The sequence below is a fragment of the Pteropus alecto genome, unplaced genomic scaffold, assembly GCF_000325575.1.
Source record: "Pteropus alecto unplaced genomic scaffold, ASM32557v1 scaffold38, whole genome shotgun sequence".
In the NCBI taxonomy this organism is placed as follows: domain Eukaryota; kingdom Metazoa; phylum Chordata; class Mammalia; order Chiroptera; family Pteropodidae; genus Pteropus; species Pteropus alecto.
In genome coordinates, this window is record NW_006442512.1 from 6,400,863 (window position 1) to 6,412,418 (window position 11,556).

Below are 11,556 nucleotides of genomic sequence, written 5' to 3' on the forward strand. Positions count from 1 at the left end.
TAGCTATAATCAACAGGACAAGCAATAACAAATGTTGGAGAGGATGCAGAGAAATAGGAACCCTCCTACACTGCTGAAGGGACTGCAAATTGGTACAGTCACTATGGAAAAGAGTGGAGGTTCCTCAAAAAACTAAGAATTGATCTACTATATGATCCAGTGATCCTTCTACTGGGTATTTACCCCCAAAATTTGAAAACTCATATCCGAAAAGATATTTGCACACTGATGTTCATAACAGCATTATTCACAGTGGCCAGGACATGGAAACAACCGAAGTGTCCTAGAATAAATGATTGGCTAAAGAAGCTGTGGTACATATATACAACGGGATATTACTCACCCATAAGAAAAGATGAAATACTGCCATTTGTGACAACATGGATGGACCTTGAAATAATAATATTAAGAGAAGTAAATCAGACAGAAAAAGTTGAAAATCACATGATATCACTTATATGTGGGATATAAATTTAAAAGCAACAAATGAACAGGACAAATAAACAGAGACTCATGGACATGAACAATGCACTAGTGGTCACCAGAGGGGAGTGGGCAGGAGGAAGTGGGAAAAAAAAATGTTTAAACAACAAATAAATAAATAAAGAAAGAAAGAAAGAAAGAAAGAATGTGAACTTGAAAAATTTTTTTTTAGTTTTTTTTCCTGTCATTTAGAGTAATATTCTTTGTTGTTGACTACTGATATGTAATTAGTTTTGGAAGTGATCGTGGTAAAATGTGTTAGTTATTTACCCTCTGTGGAAGATGGGTGACTTATGTAAAGAGTTTTTCCCTAGGACAGTATTTCTAAAACATATTTTTCTTGCCATCTTCATGACTTTCCTGTTGTCTGTATTATTATTTACTTCCTATTTTCTTTAATATGCTTCTTTTTTAAAAAGTTTAAATTCATTTAAAAAAGAAACATTATATTATTATTATAAATTAAAGCTAGTTTCAATTGTCACTAATAGAAGATAACTATAATAAATAAAATGAAAGCAAAAAATATACCACAATATCATTGTGTAAAGAACAAAGAAAAACAATAATATCAAGTTATAAATAACTTACAAAATGCATACTTAAAAATAAGTTCCTTGAGAAGAATGGACTTTTTTGAGCAGTCAAAAGGAGGATAGTAGATTAAGGAGGATAGTAGATTTAATATCACCTAGTTTAAAACAAAGTCAAAGTTCCACTTCAATAGTATTAATTTTTGATTTCGGTGTTGCTTAGTACTCAGATTGTCACTCACAGGTCACAAATAGTCAGAAAGAACCAAGGATAATGAGTTGCATTTTCTAACAAAATTATGTATTCTTATATATACAAGAGCTAGGTGGAGGATATGGAAGTACAGTATGTGAGGGTCCATATTAGTGATTTAGGCCATCATCATTAGTAATGCCTCCAAGCAGTTAAGAACATCAGTGACTAAATCTTTGAAATATTCATGCCACACCAGGACACAATGCCAGTATAACCTGAATAAAATGGATTACTGTGGTTTTGACAACTGTTGTCTCATTTTAAACCACAAGATCCTTGGGTGTATTGTACAAGTTATATTTTTTTCCTAAGATACATAAAACTAAATGCACAATTATTAAAAAATATTTTCTGGTGTAACTCATAACTCAACAGTTGCCCACCTCATCATACTGCCCATGAGGGAAGAGATTCATGGACATTTGGCTCAGGTAACAATTTGTTTGTAAAAGAGAGTTGATTTAAGGAACTGTTAAAGAAATTCTCATTTGCACCAAGGGGTCTTTACTTGTATTTTTGTGTATGATTAATTTCACAGCATAGTATGTGTTTTAGGATATTTCAGAAAAAAAATTTTTGGACTCTATCCCTAATATATTTCTTGTAACCTTCATTTCTTCTCAGTGTGGAGGCAGATACCACATTGATATTTGATAAGGCAATGGAGGTGATTCCTGAAAGTTTCTGGGAGACTGTGTCATTGGATATTACTATTTATACAAATAAACCATTACTAACCAAGAATTAAGGATCTAGCAGATTTCCTAGAGTGATATTAGTCTTCTGATGGCACAAAAAAGGCTTCAAAATTCTTTAATTTGCAGCTCATAGTAACAACAGTGGTTTTGAAATTTTACTATAAAGGTTAGAAATGAGAAACCCTCCTTGAACTCTCTTAAGCTCTTGTAAGAAATCTTTTGGCTTTGTCATTTCTAACAATCAATTACCTTACAGTGAGCATGGTTAAAAGACAGAATCAAAATCTAAAAGCTAGAAGGCACTGGCTTAATAGATTTTATGTTTGGAAGTATTTTCATCTGGAAATAGTCTCGATTTTCTTTTCACCAGTGAAATGTATATTGGACCCAGTCTCCAAAGATTTCTCTGAGATCTGTAATTCTTATAATGTTAAGATTTGGAGATCTAAGCTATTTCCACTGCCAATCTCCCTAATGGGTAAGGGGACAGAAATGATTAAAGATACTTACCTTAAATTTACCAGTTAGGGATTTAAAAATGCTTTTTCTAATAAATTCAACAATCACTTATCGAAGATGATACTAGTGTCGCCTGGCCTTTGCCCTAGAGATGTTCACTTTTGAGTGAGGGAGGCAGGCATTTACATATGCAAACCGAATCATGATAAGTTATCTATAGCTATTTAAATTGGGGAAATGTGGGTAAGAAGAACGAGTGGTTAATTCTCAGTGGTGGACAGCTTTAAAGAAGTAATACTTCAGTAAAACTTTTAAAAATAAGGAGTTTGCCTGGTGTAAAATGAAAGAAATTTCAGGTAGAATGAGCTGCTCAAACAAAAGTATGGTGGTTAGATCAGAGGTAGGTGAGTCACCCTGTGGGGTTGGATGTGGGTGGTGTTAGGAATGAAGGAAAAAGAAATATGGTATGTGTTAGAGTCACTTGGAAAGATCTTTGAATTCCACTTTGGAGAGTTTGGATATTATTTGGTAGAAGGTAAGGAGCTATCAGGAACTTGAATAGTGGAATGATACCATTCAATTGGTTTTTAAAAGATAATGGAGCAATTTGAAGGTGGACAGGATTGGAAGCAGAAAATTAGTAAGGGGCTTATGTAGTCATCTAAGTGAGAGATGATAATGATTTAGTGTGGGAAATGAGGAGGAGAGACAGACATTACAGACAGATTAACTATAGGTCAATAGGACCTAGATATTGATGAATATATAAATAAATAATTATAATTTCATGTTACTAGTCTTGTAATAAAGGCATGTATAAGATGCTATAAGAAGTCAAAGAAAGTGTCATAGATGAGAGAATGTTTAAGAAAAGTAGAGGTTCACCACATGTTAAGAACTTATAAGCAGGAAAAATAGAATAACATGAAATGGTTGATCTGGCAACTATGTCAGGGGTTCTCAGTTGGGTTCCACATTAGAGTTACCTGGGAAGATTTAAAAAAATCCATCCATGCTTAAGACTCACTCCTAGAGAGCCATATTTAATTAGTCTGGTACTGAGCCTAATCAGAGATGCTCTTACAAAGTTTTTCAGGTGATTTTAAGGTTGTGAGCAGTTCATTGTGGTTGGAGTGTGATGTGTGTAGAGGAGCGGTGGTAGATGAGTTCAGAGGTTGGTCCAGGGATTCCATTCTATGGGATCATTACCATTACACTTTTGAGTGTAAAAGCATTTGGTTGGTTGGTGTCATAGCACAAATTTCACCAAATGAAGTAAAACAGGCAAGAAAGAATTTATTCAAAGCTATTGCAATAGGAAAGAGAGAGCAGAACTTACTCTGGACTCAAGTCCACTGAAACAAAGGATGGGAGGACTTTTAAGAGCTGGGGTGAGAGGGAGAACACGGGTCATCTGTGTTTGTTAATTACATTTACCCAAAGCAAAAGGAAACTTTCCCATATCTATTTGATAGGAATTAGTTTTATAACTTGGAGCAAGGTGCTACCTGAAGTTAGGCTCCTTCCCTCCCATAGAGACTGAGAGATAGGGGCACTATCTTTCTTGATGATTGCCTTTCAAAGAGATTGTTCCCAGGTCCTAGGGCAACACAGTCTTGTGTTGTGAAACTGGTAAAAGTCTTTTAAACAGATTTACATACATCTCAAAGGGGCAGAGAAAGAATTCACAATGACACATTTTCTAAAGGAAATGTTCTAAGAAAAGAAATGTTAGAGCTTAGAGTCAAGAATAAACTGCCTGAGGTTCAGTCCAGCAGAAGGTACTGTTAAGGCTGTTTTGGTCCATGGACTTGGATATGGGGGTTCAGGGGAAGGGAAAAGTTTCAGATGACTCTGGTTTCTGGGTGGACGTTGATGCCATTTACTGCAGTAGAGAACAGAAGGAAGAATAGAAGGTGGGTGAAAAAGGCAAATTATGTTTTGGAGAAACTGAGTTTGTGGTGCTTATAGGATATCCAAGTTGAGTTGGCTGTATGGGTCTGTGACCCAGGAAAGGTGTGGTTTGGAAGGTAAGTTTGGAGTGATGGACATATAGAGCTGGTCTTAACTCATTAATTGCACAACTTATGTTAAGGTGAAACTAGCATTGTACTTCCCTGACCCTAGGTGAGGGAGAATCTATATGGACTAAATGGAATTTGGTGAAACAATAGGATGCAGCCGGTAAAGTGCTCTCAATATGTTTGGTTATTTCTGTTGTGGTTAGCAAGAAGCTGAGGTAAGTTGGAATAGGAGAATCAAATGGTCAACTGTGAGAGTTACAAAACTTTAATTTTTTTTGTATTCTAGTGGCCATGATTGCTTAGGGAAAAGTAGTTATTTACCAGAAATTAATTTTCCTTAGAATTAGCAAACAAAAACAAACAAGCAAAAAAACAGAAATAGTTCACTTTTTGAATTTTTTGCAAGACAATGTTGTAGTCAATAGAGGGTTAGGAATCTCCCTGAAAGGACAAAAGAAAAGAAAAATCCCGAATAAAACTCAAACCAAAAGCAGTTTGTTTTGGACCAGATGGTGAAAACTGAAAAATCACACCAATTGGTCCATTCTTTTTGACCCAGTTCCTACCTACTTTTCCTAGGGCTTTAAGGTCTGTTTCTTTGCTGGAAAAAATTTCAAAGTTGCAGATGGGGAAAAGGATGCAAGCCTTTATATCTTCCCCTGTGAGTTCACAGAGCTTCAGATGCATATGGGGAAACCTGGAGCAGTGACTTAAGGGCAGGAAGTTTTTGAAAGATGAGGACCATGGATATTTTTGTGCTTATTGTGTTATGACTGGACAACAGCAGCAAAGAGTTGAGTTTAGCTCTGACAGCCTGTCAGTATTCTTTGTCCAGTAGTGGCTATTTCTGACATATAAATGGTGAGGGATGGAAAAGAGTGAACCATCTCTCTAACTTACTTTTGACTTCAGGGGCTGGTGACGAAGATATGAGTTCTTGCTATTTGGAATTTGTCATTGGAGTTTGTTTACAGCTGATGAAACTTTCTGGTTATTGATACTCATATTAGATTGGCGTTCTAAGAATTCTTGAAAGGCTGTTCACATGTATTTTGAAGGATCCTTTGAACATCAAATGGCTCTCACAAAAGAAGGCTTTTTATCAACTGAATGTGAAGGGGAACATGATTCAAAGGGAAAAAAAATCCCACCACAGGCTCTTCCTGAGGTAAACCATGAAAAGAGAGCTCTGGGTTGGAAAACTGCTCTCACTGAAGTTTACTATTAGACAAAGACTGTAGAGTTCTTATCTTCTCCTTGGAATGTACTGGGGTCCTTGAAAAGAGTAATTTTTTGTCCGGCCCTGAAAAATTCTTAATGTCTTTCAGATTTTTGGTCTGTTTTAACGGCTGTGCCCTTTCTGAAACATGTGGTTATTTGACGTTTATTTTCTTTAGAGTTAGTGAACAAACAAAAGCAAGAGGCAGAGTTCTTCTCCAGAGGCCATTTTCTTTGCAAGTCAGTGCTGAATCAGCTGGGAATAACATAGTTCCTGGAAAAGTCAAAAACAGGAAAAAAGAAAAAAAAATCCCAAATAACCAAAAAAATCTGAGTTGAAGATGCTGCCCATTTTCAGTAGAAAGAGTAACAGCTGGAGCTTAGCTGAGAGAAAGTGAGAGAGAGGGTTGAGCTAGATCTTCACTGCTGGGGTCTGTTGGAAGGAAACTGTCAGATATCAATATGATACATTATCCTTTAGACAAAACAAGACATTTAAAAATAAATAGCAATCAGTATTAAGATTCCATAGTGTAAGTTGACACATGCAAGCACAAACCTCACGAACATGTTAGTCTGCGGTACCCCCCATCTCATGCGATGATGGGAAACAGCATGACACAAAGAGGGAGAGGGAAGGAGGAAGAGAAGGAGAGAGGGGAGAGAGAATGAGGAGAGAGAGTAGGGGAGAAAATGAAGAGATGTTGCCCTCTAACCACCCTAGGTGCTCTTGATGCAGCTGTGATGGGTGAAGAATATAATAGTTAAATATCAGACATTTTTGGAAGGCAGAATCTATTTTAAAATAGTTGACTCAAGGGATATAGTTTTGAAGTTGAGCTAGAGTGCCTGAGACTGACTTGTAGTTTCAATAGTGATTTTCTTTTAAAACAAAAAGATGCAGCTTATTTTTACCATTGCACTGAGTAGAAGTCCTATCAACTGAGGTAGGTCTAAGTGAAATTGCTCTAAAAGGAAAACCAGTTTCAGGCAATCTTTCACTTTTGCCCCAGTAGCTGACTCCACTGATTTTTAGTTCAGCATCATTTTGTTATTAGATTCCAAAATCTGCCCTCAAGGGGAAACCTGGAGCAGTGACTTAAGGGCAGTCACTTTAATGTGTGAATTTTTGAGATACACCTTATTGTGAATTGCTGGGTTAATCTCCTGAGTGGCAAGAGACAGTTCTTTGTCGCTTGAGTTTCTAAATACCAGAAATCTATCTTCCTCTTTAAAAAAAGGTTGACCATGTAATTTTGGAATTCACTACAAATGATCGGTTATACAGAATGGATTTCTAAGAAAATTTTTTTCTCGTTCTTGAATTGTTCCATATTTTCTGATTTGTGTCCTAGAGAATATGAGGGTATATGGGATGGTAATAGATACTCTGTAAAAAAAGAGTAGACGAATTAGTTTGAGACTCTCTGGCTAAACAAAGCCACCTGTTTGGGGTGTGTGTGTGTGTGTGTGTGTGTGTGTGTGTGTGTGTGTTTAAACTGTAGGATAATTCAGAACCTTGTCTTGTCAATATACATTGGACTCTTGAGGGGGAAAGCAATGCATTGCTTTTCAAATCATTTTGACCATAGAATGTCCAAGGAACCCAGTTTGGGAAGCAGTATTCTGGATAGATGGATCTACTTTTTTTAAGGGATCAATTTTTTATATTTTTTTTACAGAAGAATTACTATGATACAATTCTTATAACCTTAGGTTTTTTTATATTTGTAATACTGACAATGTTTTGAATAAAAGCAAAGAATCTGTAAAAACATCAAAGATTGTTTTTCCCCAGATAGTACCTAGGTCAAGAAGGAAGTACACTAAATTTCTAACACTTTGTGTAAATGTTATGCTTCATACTGCTGCTAGGTAGGTTGATTTATACTTTGTCTTTATTTCTAGGCTGAACTCTTAAATTCCAACTTTCCTCTTGTCTTATTTTCAGTGACAATTATAACAATTGAGCTGTTAAAAATTCAAACAAAATGTATTTTTTATGAAAAATGATTTTTTACTGTAGAAAATATAGAAAAAGTATAAAAAGCAAACTGGAAGAAATAAAAATTACCTGAAATCCTGACACTCAGAAATAATTACTGTTGACATTTCGCAAAAATCAGAGCTGCTAACAGTTATTTGATTATGTGTTGTATTTGGCTGTGTGATATTTACATTTCTTTGAATTAGAGTGCCAGCATATAAAAATTGGGTGATTTTTCGCAAATATTTTTAGCCTTTTCTGAGTTTCTGAAATACTAAAGATTGGTATCATGTTAGGGCTCAGAGCAAAGTAGGAGATGCTCCTTTGAGGAAAGAACCCCCTTCGTAGTTTATCTGTCTGTACCCTGAGGTTTTTGGGTTTGAAACCCCAATAAGAAGTCCTTCTGGGCTTTTCCCTCTTGAATAATATCTAATTTTAAAAAGGGAGTTATCTTTTTACATTCAGGTATAAGCTTTTTCCTCTTAATATTTTATTAACTTTTTCCATGCCATTAAATGTTTTATATCATTACTTTCATCTGCATGATATTTTATTACATGGGTATGCCACACTTTATATAATCAACCCTCTACTCTATTGGGCTTTTGTATAATTTCTTGTTTAATCTATTAAACATAGAACACTGTGATAAACATCCTTGTAGCAAAATCTGTGCACATTTCCATGATCGTTTCTGTAGGATAAAGTCCTATACTTGAAATTGCTGAGTCAAAGAATATAAATATTTCAAAGACTTTTGAGACTCATTGCCAAATATACTCAACTATACTTTTACATACTTGGCAATGAAGTAATCTCTTTAGAGCTCTTAATAGGTCAATGTGCCTTTCTCATTGTATGGCTTTGGGCAGTATTTCCCACACTTTAACACAGAACCCTTTTCTCATGTACCTCCTAATAGCTCATGACATGGTAGTATTCTGTGGAGGAGAGTCTAAAAAATTTCAAGCTGAACTGATGGTTGTGAGGAAGTGCTAAAAGGTGGAAGGCATTCAAATAAGCTGTATTTACATCACAATTCTGTTTAGCTGTCAAGTTGGCTTAATGCTTAACTGTATTATATTACGAATTTCTATCCAAAGAACAGTCTCCTTGAAAAGTCTGCAAACTTCTTTTGGGCAGTAGGGCAGTGATTTTACTTATCCATTCTCACTCTTATTAGCATTGTTCTTTCCCCCACTTTCTTTCTTCTTTCTCACCAGTGCTGACTTTATCAGCCCTGATTATTTTTCTACTTTTGTATGAAGAAAAGAGTAGCCACCTTTTCAGAACTTTTTAGTTCTTTTATAGAACACAAACTTAAACAAATTGATAAAGAAATAGACTCATTGTAGAAATTTGGAAGAAACAGCATATTATGTAGTGTGGAGCCATAGCAGTTTAATATCTGGAGAGCATTGAGGGTAAAGTTGGACAGGAAGTTAGGGGGAGGTCAACTGAGAAGGCTTGTGGAGAATAGATTTGAGAAGGGCAAGGCTGAAGAAGAGAGAAGAGTGGAGGTCTTTGGAAGAGTTCAGACGTACAATAATGTGAGTCTGAGGGTCTTGAACTTGAGCTGTGGTGGTAGGGATGAAGAAGGATCCTAGTTACTGGTCTTAGTTACTGAGTAGGAAAGGGGATGCTGGTGGTAGATCATGAGGTGGGCGGCTTATGTTGTCCTGCAAGGTAGAGGCCTCTGCATTAATTACAGGAAAGGTGGGTAGTAGAGTTCTAGCCTTCAACACACGGAAAGGGAACAGTTCTCTAGGGAGATCTAGGGTTTAAAGTTTTAAAGTGCATCAACCTAAATGTCTACATTGCAATTCTTAAGAATCTTCCCAGCCAGAACTCTGACCTTGGCATATATACTTGTCATGGTTGAGAATTCAATCCACTCTTGAGCAATTCCTTCCTTGTAATTGAGTCCTAAGACAGATTCTTAGCTTTTTCTATCTTTTTGTTGTAGGAGATAAAAATGTTTTTATATATTATCAACTAGGATCTTTGATTTTCACAATTCACCTTGAATTAGTGATTACTTAACCTTAGCTGTTCATCATCTTTCTTTAATCCACTGATAGTACCCAGCAAAATTGCCCAATTCTATTGTGCTTGTAATTACTACCTCTCAAATACCCAAGATAATATATCTATTAGTACATTCCCTTCTGCCAGTATCCCATCCTGGTTTACTGTCAGTGAGAATTTTAACAATTGCACTCCTACTAAATGCCAGGGGTTTCAGTACTATACCTATCACCAGTGATGGGGTCTTTATTGCTAGCCAGCCAGCAGGTGGACAAGCTTCAAAATCCCATTTTAAATTTTGCTTTCTCAGTTGCTCCTGGCACCAGGTATCTTAGGTTAGGTTTCCTGGGAAACAAGACTCTGAGACAGAAATTTATATGCAGGAAGTTCATTTGGGAGTGTTCCTGGGAACAATACTTGTGAGGAAGTGAAAGAAGCAGGTTTGGGAAGAAGGAGAAGATGAGCTACAACACAGTCACAGCAAAAGCCTCAGCTAAATCCATGGGAGACTTTGATATGGGATTGACCTTCAAAGCAATTCCAAATTGAGGCAAAGGGGCTAGACCATTGTGCCCCTGCTTCAACCAATCTGTGGATCTGGGCCACCCTTAAGGAGAGAGTGTAACCTTGGATGGGCTAGTTTCCTTTGGCCAAGGGCAATGTCCAGGGAAGAAGTCAGCTGTGAGCCTTGTAGTTGAGGGAATTAGTACCTTGATCTTGACAAGGGAATGGATGGCACAACACAGAATTTACTACAGTGTGGTCTGAGATTGCTAATTGGATGTCTGATACATATTACAGGCTTAACATAGTTAAAGCACAGCCCTCATGTTATTTTTTTACTCTCTGAGCCTGTTGTTAAGAGTCTTTTCTTTGTAAAAACTATTATAATGAATCTATGAGACTTAGACCATAGTTTTTGGTTTCTTTCTTTCCTGCCTTATCTCCCATCTACATGTTAGCAAATCCTCCTAGCAATAACTTCAAAAATATATTTTGAGTTTACTCACTTCTTTGTATCTTTACTGCTGCTGTCTTAGTCAAGTTACTATCATCTCTTGCCTGTTCTACTGAAACTGCCTTCTAATTAATATCTTTGTCCTCTTGCCTTGTACAATTTACTTTTCATGTGGCAACAACAGTGATTTCTTAAAGATGTAAATAAGACCATGTCACATTTTCACTTATGTATTTCATGATTTTACATTGTATTTAGTAACATTCTAAACTCTTTACCATGATTTATGAGGCCCAATATTATCTGATCTCATTTTTACTTCTTCCCTTCATCAAGACAGTCACTATTATGACCCTACTAATTGTCATGTCCTCTTCTTTAAACCAACAGCATTTTGGTTTTTTTCAGGGGTCGATATTCCCAGGTGCTGGAACAAGACTATTCCCTACCAGTTATGACAAATCCTTGCTTTCCCAGCCTACTTTATTGCTGGATGGGTAGGTGAGGGATGTTTATGAACCACTTCAGGCCAATAATACCAAACTGAATTTTACTAGAGGGTTTCTGAGAAGGTTTTTTTATTTTCTATCTTCCTGAATGGAGATGATGCAACTAGCATCATCTAGCATGATCTCGTGACCATGGTGAAAGACCTAGAGAATCACAGAGACTCTGAAATCATTGGACCTCTGAACCAGTTTCTTATCACTATCACTCCAACACTAAGCTCTTTCTCATGTCCTGGTCAGGCCAACGCACTTGCTCTCCCCAGGCCAAGACTCTTCTTTCCCATGTATTTGCACGGCTGGTTCCACTTTCTTCAGGTCTCAGCTTACTACTCCAATCTCAAGCAGCACCACTGCTCCAACTCCTGCCCAGGCACCCTATCATGGCATATAAGTGGTATAAATA